We start from the raw sequence: 25,946 nt of genomic DNA, 5'->3' as shown, positions 1-25,946 counted from the left end.
TCAATAACTGTTTTAATACTTTAACCTCCCTTCTAGGCCACCAGAGGTAGTGAGAAAAAAAGGTTATTAGGATGTGGGGGAAGTGCACCTGTGTAGAAATGGTTCTTTAGAGCAACTCTCATCTGTGTTGTCTGGAAATCAGCAGTTCAGTTCACAGGTCAGAAGTGGCAGCTCCATCCACTCTGAAACGCTTCACAGATACACCAGCAGTCCAGTTCAGCAGTGTCGGGATAGTAGCAGGGGTGCTGTAGCCAGGCCTCAGCTAAATCAACACAGGTCAGCAGAGGGATGAGGATTACCAGGGCTAGAAGTGCTCACCATGCCTTTCTCAAGGAAGTGAAGGTTAGTGAAGACTTGAGACCAAGAAGCACTGCATAGCCAGCTCTACAAGCAAGCCCTGCCCACAGTCCATTGAGTCCTATCGATACTCCTCCCTGTACGTGAGTCTGTCTCAGCTGACATCACTCTGACAGATAACCTGAGTCTGAGAAAGTGGCAAGAAGCCGTCAGCCCACCACCAGAAGGTTTTTATTGAGTTTCTCTCTATGGAGTCACGACAAAGGGAGCTCAACAAAGCATGTGAAGTGAACCAATACATGCATCCTTTAACGTGCTTACCTTAGCAAAGCATTCTTTTACGTGTGTCCATTTCAGCAGAATGATTCTTCATATGTCTGTTTTAGAAAAACATCATCCAACACAACTGACATTCCAAAGAACCCTTAAGTTTCTACTTTAAGAACCCAGCCTGGGTCTTCAGCAAGAACAGCAAGTATGTCTAGTGGTGGGGGCAAACACCTTTAGTCTCAGCACTTGGGAGCCAGAGGCAAGCAGATCTCTGAGTTCAAGGCCAGTCTGGTCTACAGAGTTCCAGGACAGTCAGGACTACATAGAAACCCTGCTTAAAAAAAATACAAAGGCCAGCTGCCTCAGGACCTTCACCTGAATGAACCTCTAAAGCCACTAGGCAGCTTTGTAACTGCCCTGGATCCTCTCCCAGACCAAGAAAAAATAAAAAGCTTTTTGAAACAGAAAAAAACAAAACAACACAAAAACAACAACAACAAAAATCCCAGAAAACCAAAAGGAACATAGAATATTGCTTGCATGGATGGCTAAGAGAATGCAGTAAGATAGGAAATAGAGGCCTATAGGAGGATACAGTCATGGCTTAAACAGAAGGCTGAATCCTGAGGTCACCTAAGAACAGGATGGCGGATGGAGGGTGAGGAGGGCTGGATAAACATCTCAGGACAGGTCATTAGCTACAGGGATCACCAAGACAGTCTCAGCTGTCACTGCCTCTTCCTCTTTCCCTTTCCACCTCTGCTTACTTTTTAAAATTTACTTATTTTATTTACAGATGGTTGTGAACCACCATGTAGTTGCTGGGAATTGAACTCAGGACCTCTGGAAGATCAGCCAGTGCTCTTAACCACTGAGCCATCTCTCCAGCTCTTTTGTTTACTTTTAAAAGCATTTCTTGTGTTTGTATGTATGTGGAGGTGCACAAGTGTCATAGTGTATGTGTGTGAGTCAGAACAACTTTTGGAAGTTTGTTCTCCTCACTGTGTGAGTTTCCAGAATTAAGCTCAGGCATCCAGGGAACTTGCCTGGTATTTGGTGTGGGGCTTGCTTTAAAGTCCCCAGAAACACACCTTTCCTTTCCCTCCTCAGTCTCTGCTGCCAGGAGCCAGTTTTCTGTTGCTGTTGTTACTGAGGAGGTTGTTATTATTATTACTTGGTTATTTTAGAGACTGTCTCATTATGCAGCTCTGGCTCAGACCTAGAACTCATTATACAGATCAGGCTAGCCTCAGATTTAGAGATCCTTTGCTTCCTGAGTGCTGAGATTAAAAACATGTACTACCATGGCAAGCCCAACATTTTTAAGATATATGTTTATTTCTTTATATGTGAGTGTTTGCCTATAATATGTATGTATATATACCATCTGAGTGCACCATCCCAGGAAACCAGGGAATCCGATTCTCTGGGACTGGAGTTACACACAGCTGTGAGCTGCCATGAAAGTGCTCAGAACTGAACTTGGGCTGTCTGCAAGAGCAACAAATATTTTTAACGGAACCATTTCTGAAGCCTCTATAATTTTTTTAAATTATATTTTAAATTTTAGATGTGTATTTGTTAGTGTGCATGAGTACAGCTTTGTAGGATCAATTCTCTCCTATTACATGGGTCCTGGAGATTAAACTCAGGTTGTCAGTCTTGGTGGGCAAGAACCTGTATCTGTTGAGTCATCTCTCCTACTCTTTAAACAGCAGATTCAGCTAGTTTATTGTTGTGTGTAATAATTAAAAAACAATCCACACTATCAGTGGTACTCTCCTGCCCTGGCAGTCTCCTTCCCCGCCCCCACCCCGCCCCCATGTGCCCAACTTCTTGCAGGTTTGCTTGCCATGGAACCCGCTCACACTCCCAGTCATCTAACTCCCATGTCTGGCTGCTGCTAACCCTCAGCAATCCAACATTTTCTCAGCTAGCTGGGGGCCAAGCCCCGCTGAGGTTACCTTTCTCTGGAGCTCAGTTGAATCGCAGAGAAATAGAAAACACCAGACCGTAGTTTAGAATCAACAGATAACACAAGCACTGGGTACGGAATCCTAAATTCACCAACTAGTCTATGTTAGAAGGCTTCCAGTGGTGAATTCTGCCACCAGAACCATCAGTCCCTAGCCTACATCATCTTGCCTGCCTTGCTCTCGCAGTCCAAAGGAAAGTGCCTTTCTCCTGCCTTCCTTCTTCCTCTCTCAGACTGGAAGGCCCTCTTCCTCGCCCAGTGATTGGCTTCTTGTCTTTATTGTTTAATCAGTTATGGGGAAATTCTGCTACATCTTATCTTTCCTGTCCAATAAAAAAAAAAAAAAAAAAACTCTTCTCAAATATAAATTGAGCATAACTATTACCATTTTGTAATTTATAAAAGTTTGTGATTGCTGAACAGGTTTGGCAGCAGCCAGCTGTGGGGGTTAGATGACCAGGAGGAATGTGCGTGGGTTCCACGGCAAGTGAGCCCAAGAAGTTGGGCAGATACCACATGGGGTTTGCCATGGGGGTGCGGAGACCTCCAGGGCCAGAGAGCACCTGTGATAGCCTGGATGGCTTTTACTTATTGCAAGCAACAGGTATTGCTTCACACTGGGTGCCAATTTGTTGTAGTGAATCTCCAACCCAAATATGCACGTGCAAGGCAAACACAACTCAGTCAATATGAATACAAGCTGCGTGCCTAAATTGGGCAGATCCACCATTAGATCTAGTACATCTAATACACTACTCTATTCCCCAGCTGTGAGATCCCTTAGAACTGTGGCTTCTCTGGGCCATGTGCTTCTGCTCCATCTTCCTTCCACTCCTCCTCTTCAGTTTTCCTCTCTCTCCTTCCTCTCGTTCTTTTTTCCTTCCCTCTCTCCCTCTCTCTAAAACTTTTTAGCTCCATCTTCCTTTCCACTATGCAATCACTGGCTCTAGCCTTTCTTACAAGTTAAAATGGAGAGAAAATTCTCACGAAGTCATTTGAGTATGTAATACACTCCTCATCTCAGGCAGCCCCTCTTGGAGAAGTGGAATTGGCATCAATATACAAATAGCACCAGGGCAATCCACAGTAGCTTATCCTTTAAAAATTGTTCCATTTTATTTATCCGCTTGTGTGCACGGAGTAGAGGGTGCGGTGGCCCGCAGGCAGTAGAGTCCTGGACACCAGAGGACAGAGGACAGAGGACAGCTGCAGTGGTTGGTTTTCTCCTCCACCATGTGGATCCTGGGGGTCCTTCCAATAGTCAGACTTAAGTGCCTTTACCTTGTTGTGTCACTGTGTCAGCCTCTCAGCTGATTTGTCTTTAAACATGCCTCCTATGTGGATGCCTGCCATAGTGTAGTCTTGGAGTTCCCTTAAGGTGGTTGGTAGGAGGGAGGGAGCATTTCCCAGACTACCCACTTCTGACCCAGACTTAGGAGCTGGCCTCCAGAGCCACAGCAATTTAGGGCTGGATTGAATTTGAATCTGGAATTGCTCTCTGAATTTTGAGGAGGGATACAAAGTAGTAACTCTAGGTAGAAATCTATCAGTGAAACACAGGAAGAATTAAGGAAGAGGACAGGCTTTGGTAGCATCCACCTGGAGAGGCTGAGGCAGGAGGATCTGGGCTATATTGTGAAACCCTGTCTCAGTAGTGTAAGGGGCTGGCGATCCACTGGTGGTGGGTTTCAGGTTTATAGTAGGCTTGAGTGTCTTTGAGTTTATGCCAAGAACAGGGGCTCTGCTGTGCCAAAGAGTCATGAGAGAGGCTGTCAAGTTCTCTCGGAGTTGTGCTGTGTTTTCATGTATAGCTGTGAGCTGAGAGTAGAAACAGTACTTGCTGAGACAGAGTGCCCTTGAAGGCTGCAGAATGTGACATGGATGGGGTGGTCTAGGAGCTCATCTGTCCTCCAAGCAGAGTGACTCAGGTGACTGTTGCTAATTTTCAAGAATGACCCGTCTTTGCCCTGTTCTCCACTTAGACGTATGTTCTGGATCACTAACTGCATACCCAGCTGCACTCTGGCTGTGCATAGCTCACCGATAGTCAGGTTGCCAGCTGCTTGCTCCATTAGCTGTCAGGACATGATTTTGAAGCTTTTAAAAAATATTTAACTTTTGCTGGGCATGGTATGAGAAGCAGAGGCAGGTGGGTCTCTGAGTTTGAAGCCATCTGGTCTACAGAGGTCAGAGCCACACAGAGAAACCCTGTCTGAAACACAAAACAAAGTTAACTTTATGATAAAACAACAACTTAGAAAAAAAAAAAAACAACACAATCATACTCTGAAATTAACCAGATCCGAAGTTCATAGATGTTAGTGAACTTCTATACAGTGAGACTAGGCATTCATCAACAAATACATTTTCATTTGCGTAGCAATTTGAAGTTGTGGTAGTGAGAGTGGAGGCTGGATTCAAATGCAGAAGCCCATGCGTCCCTCCTAGGTGCTCTACTTCACAGGTACCGAGTGATGGCAGGAATGTGTAGGCTGACCATCTTCAGATGAGTTTGATACTAGGCATCATCTGAGGACATGTATCTGAGATGCATGGACTTTGGGATCTTTGTCAACTCCTTCCTGTTCAAGGACCAGGAAGCCTTTTTGTTTTTAGGGCTGGATAGATGGATGGCTCAGAGGTTAAGAGCATGCACTACCCTTTCAGAAGACTCAAGTTCAGTTCCTAGCACTTACACGAGGTAATTCATAACCACCTGTAACTCTAGCTCCAGGAGTACCTGATGCTTTTGTTCCACAGGCACCAACTTACATGCGTGTACCACACCCCAGAATAAATAAAATGAAACATCGTAGGAACTTAGTGTGTGCCATATGATAAGTCAGAGTAGTTTAAGAAGAGATGAAGGAGCCAAATGAGCAAAAACAGGAATGAAGAGTGTGCCTGGGATAGGGTGTAAGAGACACATACAGACCAGATTTTGTAGGAAGGGGCAGCACCCTGATGACATGACAGCTTTAATGTCATGTCCCACTGCAGACCAGTGCTTTTGAGATATTTCAGAAACTTTGCATACGAAGCAGGTTTAAATGCTGCCCAGCATACTTGAGACTTGCCTCTAGGGTTTCTACATGTTTGCTGTGCTCTAGTGAAGGACTTGCTCCAGTCTGGCTGCCCTCAGTCCCCAGAGCCCTCTTTCACATTGCTTCAGTCTATTCTATGAACAACTGGAGCTACTCACCTCCTTTAAGGGTCTCCTTGCAACCTGTACAGCCAAGTTCAGGGCCTTGGTTTAGAATCTATAGTCTTTCTTCATTCCACTTGAATTATGGCCACAGATTGATGCCACAGTACCCAGCTTACCTCCTCTTACAGAGGCTCTTTACCCTGTGTTAGGATTTCACCTAGGAAAGAGAAAGAAAGGTCGTGCTGTCTATTTTAGAGATAGCAAGCTCGAGTGCTAGGTGGGAAGGAGAACACATGCATGCCTCTGGGGCTGGGGAGACGGCTTGGCAGTCAAGAGCACTGTCTGCTCTTGCAAAGGACCAGGATTCAATTTCTGTCACCTATATGATGGCCTGCAACTCTTAGTGAATCCAATGCCTTCACGTTGTACAGACGTAAAGCAATCAAAATGTACACATAAAGTGAAAATATAAGTAACAAACTCCAACAGTATGTCTCAGGTCACTCAGGGATCATCAAATAAGATGGGACAGAAAGATTCTAAGACCCAGAGGTTGGAAAGGATCAGAACAAAAAGTATGTATTTGTTGTTTTGTGTTTTTGAGAGAGGGTCTCTCTATGTAGCCCTGGTTGTCCTGGAACTCTATGTAGACCAGGCTGGCTGCAAACTCACAGAGATCATCCACCTGCCTCTGCCTGTCAAGTACTCGGGTTAAGAGTGTGCATCACCACACCTGGCATCAGTGGGAAGAATTCTTGAAGGAAGGAGGTGTCTCATGACTTTAACCTATAGTAATGAGATAACATTTGCTCAGTGTGCACATGTTCAACAAAGCACGGGGGAGAGAACACTCTTCAGAGAAGTGATTAGTTCCCCTTTTGTCTCTGACTCACCTTGTGGGTTGTGCCCTTCTCAGTCCATGCTTTTGTGAGTTGGAGGCCTGGTGTGTGCATGTGTTGTCTGTCCCTGCTGAAAGAATGCAGGGGCCGCAGAAGTCAGACTGAGGCCCTGGTCTGGTACTGTGTAGATATTATTGTATCACAGCTTAGGGGAGAATCTGGTTTCTCTCTAGATTAATATAAATAGTGTAAATAGTGCATATGTAGAAATAGTTGTCATCAGAGCAGCTGCAAAATGGCGAACCTTAAGGCTCTTAAATCCAGTAAGTAGCTGTAGAGTAGCATATGATAAAAGTGGTTTTGTCTTTTTTTTTTTTTTTTTCCTTTTGCGGCTGGCCTTTTTATGTAGCTGAGGATGACCCTGAACTTCTGATTGTGTCTCCATCTCTCAAGTGCTGGAATTACAAGTAGATGCTGCCTTGCCCACTTGTATGTGATGCTGGGGATTGAATTCAAGGTTTCATGTATGCAAGTACTCTACCAACTGAGCTATACAATTAATCTCATTTTTAAATTTATTTATTATATATAAGTACACTGTAGCTGTCATCAGACACACCAGAAGAGGGCATTGGATTCCATTTCAGATGGATGTGAGCCACCATGTGAGTGCTGGGAATTGAACTCAGGTTCTCTGGAAGAGCAGTCAGTGCTCTTAACCACTGAGCTATCTCTGCAGCCCTTAGTCAGGGTTTCTATTCCTGCACAAACATCATAATCAAGAAGCAAGTTGGGGAGGAAAGGGTTTATTCAGCTTATACTTCCACAGTGCTGTTCATCACCAAAGGAAGTCAGGACTGGAACTCAGGTAGGAAGCAGGAGCTGATGCAGAGGCCATGGAGGGATGTCACTTACTGGCTTGCTTCCCCTGGCTTGCTCAGCCTGCTTTCTTATAGAACCAAGTCTACCAGCCCAGGGATGGCACCACCCACAATGGGCTGCCCCCCCCCCCCCCATCACTAGTTGAGAAAATGCCTTACAGCTGGATCTCATGGAGGCATTTTCTCAACTGAGGCTCCTTTCTGTGTGATAACTCCGGCTTGTGTCAGGTTGACACAAAACCAGCCAGTACATCATCCCATCCAGATTGCTTGAGGGTTGCCTCTCCTTGGTTAGATAGACCCCCAGTCTGGCTTCTAGGAAGAGGAAGGAGCATACACACTGAAATAACTTGGGTAGTTTGTAAGTCCCTGCTGCAGCATACTGGAGCTGGAGGAAGTGGTGGGAGGGCCATCAGTGTGGTGCTCTGCTTAGGCCTCTGTTAGTGCTTCTGCCTTCCTGTGGTTGTCCCTCTCTTCCAGCTATTAGTAGATTATGAGCACTGACCCTTTTGGGATTTTTGCTTGTCTTTCTGTGTTGCTCAGCTGTCCTCAAACTTGAGATCCTCCTGCTCAGATCACCCAATGGCTAGGATCACAAGCAAACATCACCACATCTAGCAGATTTTATTTTTTTATTAACATTTTTTTCATAGGCCATGGTGGCTCACGTCTTTAGTCTTAGCACTTGGAAGGCAGAGGTAGATGGAACTCTTGAGTTTGAGGATAGCCAGGGCTACATAGAGAAACCAAAAAAAGAAAAAAGGGAATTCACACAATATATTTTGATCGAAATTCCCCTTCCCCAACTCCTTCCAGATCCTCCCCACACATCCAACAACAAAAAGCCCAAACAAAGCAGTATGAGACAAAAAGTCTAAAATGTTTTGAATTCATTTCGTGTTTGCTATCTGCTGCTGGGTATGAGGCCTCTACTGAAGTGTAGCTGATATAGCCAGTGAAACTCTATTGGAGAAAACTAACTTTTCTGGTAGATGTCAATTACAGATAGCTTCTTGGTTAGGGGTGGGAGTCTATGCCCACTTCCCTCCCAGCACTGGGACCCTATCTGATTTGATGGTTGGTTTTATTTAACTTGATTGTTAAAGATCCCTTTTGGGGCTGGAGAGATGACTCAGCTCTGAGCACTGGTCACTCTTCCTGAAGATGTAAGTTTATTTCCTGGCACCTATAAGGTACCTTAGAACTGGCCACTACTCCAGCTCTAGGAGATTTGATGTCTTCTTCTGGACCCTAGTGCATTGTACATATGTGGTACTTAGACATGCAGGCAGGTAAAATACCAATATACATATAAATAAAACAAAAACCCTTTAAACAACAATTACATCTTTTCACGCCTGGGATCATGGCACCAAAACTCAGGCAGAGGCAAGAGAATCTTTGAGTTCGAGGCCAGCCTGGTCTACATAGCCAGTTTTAGGCTAGTCAAGTTTATATAAACCCTATATGATAAATAATATATAATAAGTATAAATAAACAAAAGACTCCTTTCATGTCATCAAGTACAGAATAGATTTACAGAGCAGATGATGTTCTTAGTATATGGACATGGGCAAGGACCAAAGCCTTGGACCCATGGGAAAATGGTAAACCCTTTCTCCATATGGCGGGGTTCAAATTTCTTCCTCTGTTCCAAGTGCTAGAGGGTTCACTAACGATTGACCAGTGTGAGCAAAACCTAGCAACTGTGCCTTCCTCTTCCTTGTTGTTTACATCCTGAGACAGCTGTCCTACAGACTCCTCTTATAGAGGTTAGCTGCTTCCTTCCTGTGCTGTACCAAGTAAAGGCTCTGAGATACCAGGGTACAACTCTATCAGAGAGAGTGTATAGCTCTCCTTACCCCAAACTATTTGTACGTATATATCTTCCCTCAGTCTCCTGGTCAGTGTTCCAGGACTAAGCTTTGTGGGATGCAGCACTAGAGGACTGAAATATTTCACTGAGTGATTGTATCATAGTGTATTTATAGTATTTAATCAATGTATCTCATGTTTAATATTTTAAAGCTCCCATATCTCTTCCCTTTCCTTTTTATCAGTAACACTTTATACTGTTTGGTTTATTTCATGCTTTTCTCGTTTATTTATTACCTACCTCCTTCCTTTTCTTCTCCTTTTTAGTACTTCACCACCCCTGTTTAGAACAGTTCTTGCATACACTTGATGCTTAAGTATTGAGTAGTTGAGTGTAAACTTGTGTTTGCTGTATTTCGGGTGATTATGCACACAGTGTTCTGGCATATACATCTTTGCACCCCTTCCACTGTTACCTCAGGAGAGAGTCTGAAAAATGGATCAGCTGAGCTACAGGATATGCACATGTATCATAGCAGTTCACAGAACCAGCTCCCTCAAGATTGTCATGTAGCTGTAGTCCGAGCACTCGGCATGGAGACAGGAAGATTAAGAATTCTAGGTTAGCCTCTGCAAATCCGTAGGTTCAAGATCTGTCTAGACTACATGAGGTGTATCTCAAAAAACAAAACAGAACAACAACAACAAAAACCCCAAACAAATAGAAGGTAAAGTTCAAGCTGGGTTAACCTGTACTGCACAGTATGTTTGAAGCCAACCTTTCTCCAACTAAGCCAGTCTCAGACACATAAAAACAAAACAACAACAAAACCATATTGTGCTTTCTCTCATGTATGATTTCTAGAGTTTATATAGATATGTAAGATCATGTATGTGTAATGCTCTAATGAGTGTGGGTAAGAAACTGGAGGGCAGTGATGGGGAATGTGCTCAGTATACAGTATACTCGTGTGAAAATGTCCCGTGTCACACAGTACCATGTATGATGAAGCACTCAAAGTGCTTGATTTTGAAACCATGTTTCATTGTATAGCCTTGCTGACCTGGAACTCACTGGGTAGACCAGGCTGGGATCCACCTGTTTGTGCCTCTTGAATGCTAGAATTAAAGATGTGTACCAGCATGCCTGGTAGTTTCACTGTGGTTCTAAGAACACTGAGTCTTGTATTTCAACGTGCTCCCTCACTGACAGGTGGAGACATGGTCAGGTAGCACCATGCTTCAGAATGTGACTGTGGAGCCAGAATGCTTAACCGTGGGTCAGTCATTATCTGTGTCCTCTGGCCTTCATAGTAAGGAAGGGTAGTGCACCTTTTTGAATGGGTTTTATGAAGGTCATCAGTTAAGCTAAGGAAAATGCTTAGTCTAGTAACTGAGACAGTTACTCCAGGAGAACTGATTTGCTTTTATAGTGCTGGAATCACCTCATGGCTTCACATGTGCTGGACAAGTGTTAATAATTGGGTTGGTTTTCACCTCTTTGACTGTAAAAGGTTGCAGGGGTCTCGTGTTGTCTGAGCTTGTCTCAGACTCAAAGTTTTGTAGCTGAGGCTGGCCTGACTGATCTTTTTTGTCTTCATCTCCCAAGTGCTGAGATTATTGGCCTGCCCGGCCATTTCCGGCTTAAGGCCAATCATCTTTACAGGTGCACACCGGGCAAGTATGTAGCCACATCTCCAACTTTCTGATTGATTCTCTTACTAACACTCAGGAACAATAAATTATCCCATGTTTCTATCAGCTTTGTTTGTGCAGTTGTTTTCTGCCAGTAGATTTTATATTTTTGGTATTCAGATATTTTTCCTTAGAACTTGTTCTGCATTGAGACCAATGTTTAGAAATGAGTGTGCTTTTCTATCTTGAAAATTGTTCAATCCGGAATTTTATTGTTATGTTGACAGTGGTTAAGTCTTGAGTCTTGATTTTTCTTTTTTCTTTCTTTCTTTCTTTTAATTTAAGGGCTGGAGAAATGTTAGGAGTGCCTGCTTCTCTTCGAGAGGACCTGAGTCAGTTCCCAGCATCCATAATGGCGGCCTCAGGGAAGTCAACACTTTCTTCTTGACTCCTCAAGTACCCCACTCATATGGCTTGTAAACACACAGGAAAAAAATTTAAAACTTGTAAAAAAGTTGTGTATTTTTTTAATTTAGTGTGCCCCCCCCATGTGTGTGTGTGTGTGTGTGTGTGTGTGTGTGTGTGTGTGTGTGTGTGTGTGTGTGTGTGTGAGATAGTTTTCACCCTTTTCTCAATTGTGCCACCAGTATGGGTGCCATGAGGCTCTGTGTCAGGCACCTTCACTTGCTGAGCTATCTCTCTGCCCCGCCCCCCTTCTCTCATTTGGGCAGCTGTCTAAACCTTCACTGATGAAGGAAAAAAGCAGGGTCCTTTTGTGATTATTCTGAGATAGTCTTCCTGTGAAGTCCTGGCTGGCTCCACATTCCACATTTCTCCCTCCATTTGTCCAGGCTCTGGTTGGTGGCACATGCTGATGTGCTCGTGATGTTTGTTCCCCTTCTCTCAGCCTAATGTCTGAATGTGGTCAAGAGTGTACTGAGGTGAGGAGACCGCTGTCCTTGGCTGCAGCCCTTGCCTGGCTCTGCAGACTCCCATGCAGACCCTGAAGGGCTGCTTTCCTGGGCTCACCACTGGTGCAGACAGAGTCCTCTGCTTTGTTCATAAACAAACAGGCTTGGAACTAGCTTAGCAGAAAGCACTGGTCTAGCATTTCAATGCCCTGGGCTTGACCACAGCAACAACCAGATGACTGTAGCAGCCACTTCCTCCAGCCCGTGGATACTGTGGAATATTGCCAAGGTAACTCCACTGGCTTCCATTTCTGTCCTTGATAGCTGGAATCTTAATTCCAGTAAGTTTCTTGCCTGGATTTAAAGTGAAAGAACGCCAGGCATATTTGTATAATCGTAGTACTACTGCTGCTGACCACAAACAGTGAAGGGAAACTGACCTTCATGTGGTACTGTGTAGGCAAGGTTCTGAGCAACAGATAGACTAAGCCCCTCGTGTTGAAGTGTTCTGTCTGGTTTAAGTAGCTAACTAGTATACACCTATACTTGTTAATAGACTTCATGTCCATTTAGAGCCTGTGAATGCAAGTAGTAGATTTTAGAGATTTTGTTTTCTTATTTTAAGATTGTTTTTGTGTGTATGTGTTTACACAAGTGCAGTGCCCACAGAGTCCAGAGAAGGTGTTGGAGTTGTAGGTGGCAGTAGGGTGAAAATTGAACTCTGGTCCTTGGCAAGGGCAATAAGTACTCTTAACCACTGAGCCTTCTCTCCAACTGGGAAATAGTTTCTGAAAATGTAACTTAAGATGACACGTGGCAGATCCTGATCCAGTGATAGTGCTTTATAAGACAGGGTTGCCATGGAGATGGAGGCAGGGACTGGAGTTTTGCATGCTGCTATGAACTACTCCAAGGACAACCAGCCATCACTAGGAACACATTTTCCCCCTGCTTTTTGGAGTGTGGCCTTGCTGACACCTGATTGTAGTCTGTGCTCTACAGGCTGTGGGATCAGCTTCTGCTATTTGAAGCCTGACAGACATTAAAATATCTCCAGAAACTAAAGCACATACCTACCACCTCTGTCCCTGAGAAAGGACATGGAGGCCCAAAGGTGTCAAGCATTGGAGATCTCTGTAGTGGTACCTGCACCTGGGCTCCCGCTCTCACTTTGGCTGGCTGTGCACCGTTACCACTTGTTGGACACTTGACCCTGTGAAGCAGACACGCTTGTTAACACCAGGTGTCTTCTCAGCTTCTTTATGTGTATGGATGCTTTGCCTGCTTTTGTCTTGTACCAAATACATTCTTAGTTCCTATGAAGGTAGAAGATAGCACTGGATTCCCTGGAGCTGGAGTTAAGGATAGGTGTGAGCTGTCATGTGAGTGCTAGGAGAAGAACCCAGGTTCCCTGTAAGAACAGCCAGTGCTCATCACTGAACCATCTCTAGCTACTTAACTTTTCTTTCTATGCAGTATCACAGAAGTGTGGAGAAAAGGTGACCCCAATATCCTACCTTTTTTGGATGCTTAAAAATAATATAATAATAATTATTAGTTTACTTTGGCTTTTTAAGACTGTTTCTTTGTATAGCTCTGGCTGTCCTGGAACTCACTCTGTAGACCAGGCTGGCCTTGAACTCACAGATCCATCTGGCTGAGTTTATATATAGGATTATAGGAGCATGCCACCACTGCCTGCAGTATTTTGTCTTATTTTTATTCATGGTTCCCATCTTGGGGCTACAGTGTCTTCTAGAGTCCCGTCCCTATAGCTCCCTTGTTGGAGCTTTCAGAATGGTGCAGGTAGCCTGTAACTCACAGCTGTGGGGAGAGAAGGAGCTGCTTCCTAGCAGCCCTGGGCCTAAAGGCCCCACAGTGCCTGCACAACTCCTTATGTGCCCTTCTGGGAACCCATGGCGGGCAGTGACATCAAGGCTGTCTTCAGTCTAGACTCTAGACTGTGGGAATCAGCAATACTGCATGGTGCACAGATGTACATGCAAGCAAAAACACCACACACCTAACGTTTAAAAATGGAAAAAAAAAAAACAAACTATTTTGGTGTATGCTTTGCCATTTCCGAAGCATCTAGTGCCAGCTAAACCTGCCGGACCTGGTCTTCTGCTGCCTGGACATTCTCCATTTCTCTTTGTACCACTTGCTGAGCCCCATTTGCTGTGGTTTGTAGTCAGTGTAGCACTGTTGGCCGGAGGATTAATTCCAGGCCTGGTTTGGCCATATGATTTGTTTCTGCAATCCTGTGTGTGGAAAGCCTAGAAACTTCCCTGTGATGCTCTTTCCGGGATCACTCCAAGTGGTCAGTATATAGGGCCATTCTGCTTCCTACATACAAGGTACTGAGGTGCATATTTTACATATCATAGTGGACTTGGCCAGGTTCTCCAGCATCCCTCAGTCCCTTCCTGGCATACCCTGCCCCCAACCCTGAACTTTCCAGCCCAGAGGCTGGGTTGTCCTTCCAGCACACATCCTCCCTACATAATCCAGACATTTTGCGTCTCCCTCTCTTCTCTTTCTGTGTGACTCTGTGCCTTACTGAAATCATTTTATAAAGAAAGGTTTGATATTGTCTGTAAGGGCCAGGCCTCTTCACAGAATGAATATAGGAATCAAAGTGGTGTCCACGTGTCGTTGAACTCAGGTCCTCAGACTTGTGAACAGTGTGATCAGATCAACTCCTGCAAGGGATGGGAAGACGCTGATAGAGGCTGCAAATGAGGGCAAGGCCTGCAGTGCACACCCGAGGTGCCTGGGCCTCCTGTGTCCTGCCACTGCTGCCCTCAAGCTGCCCCTCCACTAGCCCACCTGGAGGACCCCTGACAGGAAGGTCAGAAGTGAAGAACAAGCCCTCACCCTCATCGGTCAAGAGTGTCACATTGCCTTTCCTTCATTATTGGGTTGTCATCCAAGCATCCTGCTGCATCAGGGCAAGCTGAAAACAAAAAAAGGGCTGTGTGCCTTGCTCAAGGTCATACAGCTAACAAAGGCTCAACTGGGACTGGTTCCTTCTGGTTTGGACAGCTCCAAAGCTGAAGCTGTTTCCCAGAGCTTTGTTTCTGGTGAGATTCAGGAAGGGAGGTTGGGAACGGTGGGAAGACGCCACGTTTCCCTGCCTCTCAGTATGGCCCATACCAACCTGTTTAGCCAGTGCATCCTGTTGATAGAGACCACAGTGACAAATGACAAGATACCAGTGGGCTGCACAGGAGACCTGAAAGCCATTGCTGCTGCTGTTTGTTTATTTTCTCGCTGTGGCCACGTAGTTTAAATCTCACTGCTGACACCTGAAAAGCCCTGTTGATTTCACATGAAGTCGGATGTGTGCCAGTGAGTATGCTCTGAGGCAGCAGAAGAGAGGGTGTGGTGTGCCACACTGCCTGGGCCAGAGGTGGCCACACCTGTCCTGAGTAAACAAGGCTGGCGCTATTTTGCTTACCGAGGAAGACCAGATGGCTGTAGATGCTGGCCCAGCGCCAAAGGGGTCCTTGGCCCTGGGCTAGCAGAGGAAACAGCTTGAGAATGCCAGGTGATAGAGGAAAAAATGACCGGTGTGACTTCAGAGGAACCAAGATTGTCCTGTTTCTGAAGTCTTTCCCAGGCTTTCACTAGTGCTTGGAATTTCATAGCTGAAAATTTTCATTTTAACTGTGTATATGCGCACGAGAGAGAGAGAGAGAGAGAGAGAGAGAGAGAGAGAGAGAGAGAGAGTGAGTGTGTGTGTGTGTGTATGGTGGGAAAGAGTATTAGAGTCCTCTTTTTTTTTTTACTTTTGTTTTGATAATAGAGTCCCATAAAGTTGCCCAGGCTGGCCTTGAACTTGTGATTCTTCTTTTTCAGCCTTCCAAATAGCTAGAATTACAGGTCTGTGCCTTCAGGCCTAGCTCTTGATTTAAATCTTTGGTACTTAATTGAAAGTGAAGGCTGAAGATGTATCCTAGTGATAGAACACAAGCTTATCATGAGTTTAATGCCCAGTGCCCAGCACTGTAGGAGAGAGGAAGGGAAGGAGAGCAAGAGAGTGAGGGTAGGAAGAAGGGAAGGAAGAAGGAGGGCGAAGGAGGGAGAGAGAACAAGAGCACACTCCAGGATGGAAATGAGCATGTGAGATTGTTTCCTAGAACTAGCTTGTGGAAGTGGCAGGTGACAGGGAAGGGCGCAGGCCTTAGAGGCAGGAGAGACTCCAGTGAGTCTGAGGTTAAGGCAGTTGTTTCCTCCTGCTCTGCCCATAGGACAGTCCTTGAGGATAAAGGTTCTTCACTGGAGAGAGTGCTGGGCAGGGAGGTTTCCTCAGGAGCTGGGACTCCGGCATCTGGAGGGTAGCTGATGTCCAGACTACAACCCAGGAGTGCAAAACCTGTGGTTTGTCCTGCCGTCTTCAGATTGTCCCAGCTCTCGGGAAGGGGAGGCCCTGCTTCCCAGAAATGACGCACAGTGATGATGTAAGAGGGGCCTCAGTGACAGCAAGGGCGGGGCACTTCCTTCGTCACAGACTTTCCTGTGAGCTGTGCTGAGAGGGGGTTTTGCAGGAAAGCAAATAAGCATGTGAGAAGCAACTGAGGCACCTGACACACAGCCCCTAGGGCTGAACCTGGAGCTTCTAGAGCAGCTCAGAGGGTCAGACCAGACTCTAGCCTTCCCCCACCCCCACCAGAGATATTTTCTGGTGCTCAGACTGCCTCAAGGGTTTGGATTCTCCCAGTTTGTTTTTTCCCTGGAGTCTTGGGCGGGACCAGCTCAGGTCTCAGTTCCCTAGTATTTTCCTTTGGATTTAGGCCTTGTAAGCTCTAACATTCTAACCCCTGCTCCACCAGCCCCCCAAGTTTGACAACACACAAATCACTTTTAATAGAGTAGTAGGACTCTGGAAGTTTCTAGAATACTATCCTTTCAACACCCTTAACCTCATATGCAGACTAATGGTGTCTGCTGCTGATTGAAGGGCTCCTCCCAGGAGGGAGGGACCCCTGGCGTGCATTCTGTGCCCTAAATGCCGATGCTGCCCATCTGTCTCTGTCTTCCTCCATCTTACCTGTAGTATGTTCTCACAGTACCAGGTCCTGACACCATCTACCTCTCGATTTCAGACTCTGGTCCAGTAGTTAGTCTTCAGGAGCTGTGGCCAGACTTCAGAGGGAGAAAGTCCTGCCCACTCTGCTGGCCATTTTGGTGTGCCCGTTGCTTTGGGGGCTAACTGGACGTCATGTTGATCTGTCTGCTCTTTCGGAGGAAGGTTTATGGCTTCACTGGGTTCTTGTCTTGGATCTTATGCTGGTTCTCCATGTCTTTGCCTAAAGAGAATTTATCAAGAAAAATCCTTAAAAGGGAAACAGAGGAGGCATTTGCTTTTTTGAAGGAAGTTATTTTTTTTTAGGGTTACTTACTTTATTTTTCTGGATATGAGTGTTTGCCCACATGGATATATGTGCTCTACATGTATGCCTGGTGCTCATGAAGGCTGCATCCCTGAGCTGGAGTTAGGGATGATGTGGGCTACCATTCGGGTGCTGAGAACCAAACCCTAGTCTCCTGCAAGAGCAGCCAGTGTCCTGAGCACTTAGCTAGCCCCAGGATAGTTATTGAATTTACCAGGACACAGTGTTGATGGGATGCAGTTCTAGAAAGGTTTATCACAAAAGGACAGAAGATGGACTCATGGCAAGAAACAGTGACACCGGTTCAGATGGCAACCGTGAGGGGCAAGATTTGGTCACTGTCCTGACTCCCCTGCCTTGAGGTGAGCTCCTGAAACTGACCTTCTGCCCCTTTGGGTGAGGATGGGACCGAGGCTTCTCCTGTACCCATTCTCCCCCGACCTCTCAGGATTTACGGCTCCACTTTGAGCAGCCCTGCCCTCTTGGGGACTTTTTATCTCAACATCAGCTCAGGGCAGCACCACGCAGGGTCATCATGTCAGGGAGCTCATTTTTAATATATAGCATTATAAAATTCCCACTTTCCCTATTAAATTACCCTCCTTTTATAGTCTCCCCATGGGCAGGGCCATGTAAATCTTCAAGATAGGTGAGCAAATGCCGAGACTACTGGCACGGCTGGTACCCAGAGGAAGCCATTCGCCTTTGAGTGAGACCATTTCTAAGGAGTCCATCCCTTCTCTGGACTGCCTTTGCTCTTATGTCTATGTCTGGACTAGAATTTGCTATGTAAACTATGCTGGTCTCAGACTTACAGTCTTGGGAACTTATAGTCTCAGGCGTTTGCCCCCCAAGTGCTAGAATTACAGGTGTGCACAACCACATCTAACTTGCGAAGTGCTTTTGAACCCGTGCCTCTAGGCCGATTTTTGTTTTGTTTTGTTTTAAAGATTTATTTATTTATTTTATGTATGTGAGTACACTAACTATCTTCAGACACACCACAAGAGGGCATCAGATTCCCATTATAGATGGTTGTGAACCACCACATAGTTACTGGGAATTGAACTCAGGACCTCTGGAAGAGCAGTCAGTGCTCTTAACCTTTGAGCCATCTCTCCAGCCCCCTTTTCTGGGTTTGTTACCCACAGTGGCCACACACTATTGGCCTGTTAACCTTGGTGGTGTTAACTATTTTAAACTCAGTATGTCTCATCCACATCTCCTATTTCTTCTCCTCAGTCTGCCTTCTCTAGACTTAAGGACACCACCCCAGGTCATTTGTGAACTATCTTTCCATTTTTCTTGTCCACCATTCCCACCAGAAATCGAACGAACTTTAAAAATTCTATTTGTGTGTATACGTGTGTGCTTGTGTGTGTTCCTGAGTGTATCCCTGAACCCGTGTTCACATAGGCCACAGCGTGTGTGTGGTGGTCAGAGGACAGCTTTATAGTGTTGGTTCTCTCATTCTACCATGTGGATCCCAAGTGCTGAACGCAATGCAGGTGGTCGAACGTGACAACAAGGGCCTCTCCCTTTGGATCCATCTCTCCAGCCTCCCAGAAATGTAATAGCTCTAATAGCTCTTTCTTCCTCCTCCTCCTCTTCTAGAGGTCTGCCTGAATCTGTAGGTAAATCCTGTGGCAAAATTAATATTAAACTTGAAGAAGAAATCAAGCACCAGGAACTGGAAAGTATGTTCTGGTTGGGGAACGGAGGCTAGGATCAAGTAAAGAGTCCAGCACAGCCAGGACACATACATGAACCAGGACACATACATGAGCCAGGACACATACATGAGCCAGGACACATACATGAGCTGGGACTGGTAACTGGCTAAGTGTTAGACGGAGAACATTGAGCTGGGCACATGGCACACACCTGTCATCTCAGCACTGAGAGGTTATGGCAGGAGGACTGTGGTAGCGAGGCCAGCTTGGGTTACATAGTGAGGTTCTGCTCTTAGAACCTGACTACTGTGTAAGAGGAAGGAGGTGACTGAGAGACTTTAACACAACCACTATAAAGCCGGTCGTGGTGAGTCACATGGTCATTCCAGCGGCACTGAGGAGGCTGAGACTGGAGGATTGCTGTGAGTTCAAGACCAGCTTGAGCTCCCTATGAGTTTCAGGACAACCTGGGAGTGTTTTTTTAAATAAAAAAAATATTGAGCAAAACCAACAGCAAAGTAAAGGAGAAGAGAATTTGGGGGTTGTTTTGTTTGTTGGTTTTTTGAGACAGGGTCTTGTAGATTGTCCTGAAGGTGTTTGCATTTTAATGTTAATTACACTTCCCTAAGAAGGGCTGCCCAGTCATGTACTCAAGAGGTGACTTTAACTGAACCTGCACATTTTAATTAGTAAAATAAAAAAAAGCCAGTGACTGGGCGGGACAAAGGAGAAAGGATGGTTTTAGGAGGTCAGAGTAGGAGGAGAGGTCGAGGCAACATGGAGGTTCCCAAGGACCAGCTGGACCCAGGTGGGATTGATTGGCATTAAGTAGCTTTGAACATTAAGGATTTTACAGGTCTAGTATCTAATATTGAAGGGCAGTTTGTATCTTTTGGGTGTAATCTTGTTGTGTAGAGGGTTTGTGGATTGAGAGTTGAATATATAAACCTGTATGAAAAGCTGTCGGGCTGTATAGTTGTATTTATGTGGGATTTGGGGTTATAGGGGAAACACCGCTGACGGAGGTAGAGAACAGGCAGTAGAAAACCACCAAGGGGAGGGAGTAGTGCGAACGGAGTGAGATCCCAGTGGTGGCTTGGACCGGGTGTGTGAGGCTCTTTATCAGGGTTGGGCCTGAAGAGTGAGACCTCAGGACCAATAAAAAAAGAAACCATTTTTTATTTTTTAATATTTACTGCCTTCAGACACACCAGAAGAGGGCATCAGATCCCATTACAGATGGTTGTGAGCCACCATGTGACTGCTGGGAATTGAACTCAGGACCTCTGGAAGAGCAGTCAGTGCTCTAACCACTGAGCCATCTCTCCAAACTGATGATTAGGTTTGTAAAGAGCATCTCTAATACATACAAAGCTCTTACAAATCAGTAGGGGAAAGCCAGTATCACTGATGAATTTGGGCCCAAGTCATGAACATATATATATGAAGTACAAAGAAAAAGACTGTTTTAGTTTGAATCTAGAAAACAAACGAAAACGAAATGTTGCATTTCAATGTAGATCAGCAATGAATAGTGAAGAAGAGAGGCTGGCAGTGGGGCCCAGAGGATGCTGCTGAGGGGCAGGATGCCCACGGCTTTGTGTGCATCTTAAAAGCCAGTGCCAGCAACGTAAATCTGTTGGGAAATAGCATTCACTGTATAAGCGGCTTGGGGAGACAGCTCAGGGTGCACATGGCTGGGAGTGTGAGTCAGAGCCGTGTCTCTGACGGTCAGGTCACAATGCCTATCAAAGTCTAGAGCACAGAACCTTCAGACCAGCTGGGCTGCGTCTGAGAGCTTCCGTTAAGGGCACACTTGCAGATCTGTGACTGCTCTGTCTGTGTATATGGAGATTTGTTACACAGAGTTCAAAGAGCAACCAAAATGGACACTCGGGGCCAGATTATAGTATGTCCCTGCGCTGATAAATGAGGTCAATCCATATGTACACGGAAGTGTCACTACAACATATACATAAAATCTGCAGCACAGGAACCTCACTTGAAACAAATATAGCCATAATTGGATACGCACTTAAAAAATCAGAGCCGGTTAACAACAACAGCAACAGACTGAGAACCAGCAGCAGAACTCAGTAAAAAAGCCCTGTGTGAGCCTAACTCAAGCTCTTTCCAGAGCCTGCAGGGAAGGGAAGCTTAGAATCCTGAAAGTCGATCTCCGACTCCGTGTATACACGGTGGCCTATACTTATGTGTGCACACAAACACACAATAATCATAAAAATTGCACAGTGCAAAAAAAAAATCTTGCACAACATACAAATTATCTGATTTGGGAGGAAAAACCTAGTAAACAGTAGGGTTCTGGCTGGGTATTGGGGCGCATGCCTACAGTCTAGCACTTAGAAGGCAGAGGCAAGAGGATCAGGAGTTTAAGGCCAGCCCGGGCTACATGGACTGTCTCAGAAAAGCAAACTGACAACAAGAAGACAGGATCTGACTCAAGAGTGTCCTGACCAAATGATTTTACTCAGTGGGTGAAGTAATGGGGAGCCATTGCAGGCTCTTGAGCAGGACCCACAGAAGGCGCACATTGCATATGATGGAGGCAGAAAATGGTCTGTAGTGGACACACAGGCCTGATGTAATGAGGCATCAGTTAGGCCCAGCAGTGGGATTATAGGCCAGATTGGTCCAAGGGCTGCATGAGGGGTAACCCCCGATCTCATAGTCCACAGGCAGGAAGAGGAGAAAACACAGGCTAAGATGCCACAGAAATAGCCCAGTTTGACTTCACCCTGTGAAATACAGGGTAACACACGTGATGGCAAGAGAGGTGAGCCCTCCTCTAGAACGGGAAAGTGAGCTGTTCTCTGATTGCAGATTTCCAAAGCAGAGGCAGCTCTCCTAGGAAGCCTGCAGCCTTGGCAGCCTGGGGAGATGCTGAGCCTCCTTTCCTGCTGTAGATGAGCCATGTTGGGAGGAGAGCTGTGAGAACCCATGAGTGTGGAGCCTGGGGAGAAATGCAGCTCCAGCATGTGAAAGTTGTGGAGCCCCACTGTGTGCACAACTTCAGCTGGTAGAAGCCCACATGCTTTCCAGTCTCTTTCCTTTTCAAATGAGCTGAAGCTGAGGAATAGAATCAGGGGAGCTAGGGGTGTGTGTCATACCTGTAGTTCCAACACTCTGGAGGCTGAGGCAGGAGGATTGCCACAAGTTCAAGGCTTCACAGCGAGACCTCCGTCTCAGAAAAGAAAACAACAAAGGAAAAGCAGAGAAAAGTAGAATTAAGACACACAGTGTTTAGCTTCAGCTTCTCCTTTCCATTTTCTGTTCTGTTTGTTGGGATGACGTTTCCAAGGGAGAGATTGGCAGCCAAAGATGCCGCCCAGGGCTGAGAGCTGACCCTAACTCGGGAATGTTGGATGTTTCGTTGGGTTCAAGTTGGGAGAAGGTTCTCGCCTGTTTGGAGTGAAGCTTACCAGTGTGATTGCGGCAGGCCGTGGCAGCTTAGTGCTTTATGTCGGTTTATTGCGGCTTTCTTTGAAGATGATAGAGTAAAGGTGACTTAGGTCAGCGAGGAAAGGCTGAGTTAGAGGAGAAAGCCGGTGCGAAGCCTTGGAGCTTGTTTACTTCTGGATACCCACACCATCTCTGCCTATATAGTCACGAGTGGGTACAGATCCAAGAGTCTTCTCCAAGGGGAAGACCAGGCCTCTTAAGTCACTTAGCTTCTCCAACAGGTACCTTCCCTCACGGTCCTATCACTTGACAAGTGCAGATAACGCAGGAGGTGCACGCCTCAGTCCATTCTGAGCTCACCGGCTCAGCTTTGGGTAGCTTCTCCTGGTGTCTCAGTACCGCTGCCTGAGTTTGCCTTGCAGCCCACCCTCCCCAGTTTTGGGGAGGGAGAAATGAAGACTGAGTGAGCTTCAAGTGAAGCACTCGGGCAGGCGGCACCCTCCCCTCCCCCAGGCCCCGGGCCCGTGAAGGTGTGGGACAGCTTTCCTTGCTTCAAGATGCTGTGTGGGGGTGGGTCAGGTCTTGCTCAGATTCTACAGTGAAGGGGGAAAACCTGGGAGCCATTGGATGTGTCTGTTCTGTGACTCCTTAGGCTTTTCCAAACTGTCTCACGGGTGTCAGAAGAAAGAGCAGTCCTCCTAAGAGACCAGGGTCCTCGGAGTCACTGGAGCACATGAGGAGGCTGGAGGAAGTCAGGTGTCTTACCAGCAACCTAGATTTTAGACAGGGTTGGTGAGCAGGAGGTGCGCCACCTCTCCTCCTGCCTGCTTGGTACCAGCTCGGGTACTTCTGCCTCGTCCCTGGCTCCTGCTTACCTCTCTGGCCCTGCTTTCTGGATGTGTGTCATGGCGACTTTTCATGGAAATGACTTCTCTCTGCCAGGGCAAAGCAAACTTGGGAGGTGCTGGCTCTGGCTCCAGAGGGACTGTAGCCTGTCACCTGGCCCTGCCCTGTGTTTTCTGGCATGTAGTCCTGGCCACCCTTTTACCCTTGGCACATTTCCTCTAAGCCTGTAATTCTGCCTGGGTAAGGATTACATATTAGCTCCTTCCAAGGAACTTTGGCAACAGGAGAATCAGTAGCATGCGAGGTGTTCCTAGGAACCCCCATCCACCGTGGGAAAGGAGCTGTCCTGCTGCCCCGTGGGGCATTTGGGCATGGAGCGTGTTCACAGTGGGCAGGGATTTATACTGCCTTTGCTTCTAGAGCTCTGCTGCTTTAATTTTATTTTTTTATTTTTGAGATAGGACCTCACCATGTAGCCCAGGCTGGCCTAGAACTTGCTGTGTACCTTGGGCTTATCTGAAACTCACAATATTTCACTCTCAGCCCCTTGAGAGCTGGGGTTATGGATATGAGTCATCCTATCCGGTTACTACTATAGTTGGAGGCTAGCCTGGTCTATTGGAGGCTAGCCTGGTCTACCTGTGAGTTCCAGCTCAGCGAGAGCTGCATAGTGACAGCCGCCTCCAAAACAAACAAAAAGACAAAGGAAGTCAATCTCTAAGGCTGGATTTTTGCCTCTCTTTTTTGCAAACTAAAACTAATTTTCCATCCGTATCCTCCTCTCTTTGGGTTTATTTGGGCATCACAAACTTCAGTGCCTGGGAAGAATGTAGGGACCTCTCTCAAACCCTTTCTTCTCAGAACTAAAGAGTTTGGTTAGTCAGCTGGAAGACTGCCTGGTCACAGGCTGGCCACTGGCCTTCTGGTTTGTCCACACACGGGTGTGAAGGGGCAGCCCTGTGATCCCAGCACTCAGCACGAAGGTGAAATCATTGGAGGCCTATTAGATACTGTCTTTTTATTCAGAGGAGTATGGGGGGAGAGAAATGGAGAGGAGGAAGAGGAGGAGGAAAGAGAAAAAGAAAGAGCAAATGAAAGGGGAAGGAGGAAACAGAAGGAACATGGCCGGCCTGGAAGGCAGGGGTGGTGAGTGGAACTTTCTCCTAGCCTTCCTCCCTGCATCTGGGGTGGCCTCTGAGTTGTTTTTTTCCTCCTTTTTTTAAAAGTCAGGATCTCACTATGTAGCCCTGTAACTACTACAGAGACCAGGCTGGCCTTGAACTCACAAAGATCCACCTGTCTGTGGCTCTTGAGTGCTGGAATGGAAGGGGTGCACCATCTGAGGAGGGAGACAGCTCTAAGGGAGGGCCCACAAATGAGGGTGGGAAGAAAGCACCAGATGTCTGCTCTGTGAGGAGGTGGGGGGGGGAGCTAGAGGCATCTGCAAGTGTCCAGAGGAAAAATCGGACTGGATGTGGCTAGGGCTATCTGCAAGAGAAGTGAGAACAGCAAGAGTGAGAGCAAGAATAGAGTGGGGGAGGGGGAGGGGAGGACCAGGAAGCTAGTGTGGACTGTGGAGAGCATTACAAGTACTTGTGGACAGGGCTGGGAGGAGTCTGGAGGCTGGCAAGGTAGGTGAATAGTGGCCCTTCCTGGCAGGGGAAACTTATTTCACCAGTTCCTGAGGAAGGCTGGCTGAAGGCTTGTAGCAACCCTTCTATAGCCCATTCGAGCTGAGCCAAGACTGTCATTCCAGACACAGGCACTGCTTTTTGGAGCTTGGGGATTAGTTTCCTTGGGCCTTTTGTTGATGACCAATTCAAAGCTGGCCAGGATTTTCATAGGGGGCTCAGTAGGCTGGAATGTAGGCCAGAGGTGGGGAGGAAAAGGGGGGATGGTGGAGGTGGGGTCAGGTGATGGCAAGAGACTTGTGGGAATTCTGTCAGAAGCACCTGGTCCACTGGGTAATTTCACCTAAAAGAGCATGGAGACAGGAGCATTATAATTATGAAAAGGATAGCCCCAGCGGGCTGGGCAGAGGTAGAGAAGGGGCCGAAGGGAAACCAAAGGGAAACCTTGGCATTGCTTCTGGATGCCGTTCCTCACAAGCTGGTTCTGCTTCACAATAGATCTAGGGCAATGTCCCAGGGTTACTGGTCTGCAGGGCCGCCCAGGCTAGCGAGATGAGCTATGGAGCAGTTGCAGGTCACTGTGGACTCCTGCGTGGTGTCTGCCAGCCAGGTGGAAGCCTGCCGGAGTCCAGTTCGACAGGGACGGAAGGGATTAGCCGGGCTGAAATCTGCATCCAAGTCCTTGAAAAAGCAGTTAACAAGTGTCTGGACAAGTGGAGAAGACAGGCCTCTGAGCCACAGCAAGAACAAAGCCCAAGACCTTCTCAAGGCGAAGAAGCAAGAGCATCCATCTGCCCTGAGCCGGAAGTGTTCGGGAGGGAGGTGTCCCGGGGTAGAAGCATGAACAGCTTTCCTCTGTCCAGAGCTAGAGATGTTTGCAGCTCATCGAGACTACTTTTAATCTATTTAGAAAACAACCAAAGGGATTTAAAAGTTGAGCCAGTGACTAAAACTTTTAGCCTGAGACTATGATTTTTTTTTTTAAATAAAGGTTTAGTAGCCAGCGGTACTTATAACTTGTACCAAGGCTGGACTAATAACATATCCGAACTCTATCAACACATCCAAGTTTGAACTCTGAGGCCTTAGATCAGTTCGTCAGACATTTACGACTCACCTTCACACACCTTTACCAGTTTCATACATTTTAAGCTTTTTTTTTTTTTAAATCTGGAAACATCCAGCCATTTGCCATGGGACAGAAG

The 25,946-nt window shown here is 46.4% G+C and overlaps 1 long non-coding RNA gene across 8 annotated transcripts in view; it reads left to right on the top strand.

Annotated features, from left to right (window-relative positions):
• Nucleotides 1-11,363, top strand: part of LOC308432094 — a 31,168-nt gene extending 19,805 nt beyond the window's left edge. For all 8 annotated transcript variants that reach the window (XR_013975395.1, XR_013975396.1, XR_013975397.1 and 5 more), the window contains one exon: nucleotides 11,207-11,363. This is a non-coding gene — a long non-coding RNA (uncharacterized lncRNA). The remainder of the gene's footprint in view (nucleotides 1-11,206) is intronic.
• Nucleotides 11,364-25,946: the final 14,583 nt, after the last annotated feature.

This window comes from Micromys minutus (genome assembly GCF_963924665.1).
Source record: "Micromys minutus genome assembly, chromosome: 18".
In the NCBI taxonomy this organism is placed as follows: domain Eukaryota; kingdom Metazoa; phylum Chordata; class Mammalia; order Rodentia; family Muridae; genus Micromys; species Micromys minutus.
Note: the sequence above shows the minus strand (reverse complement) of the source record. Positions and strands in the feature narration are given on the sequence as shown.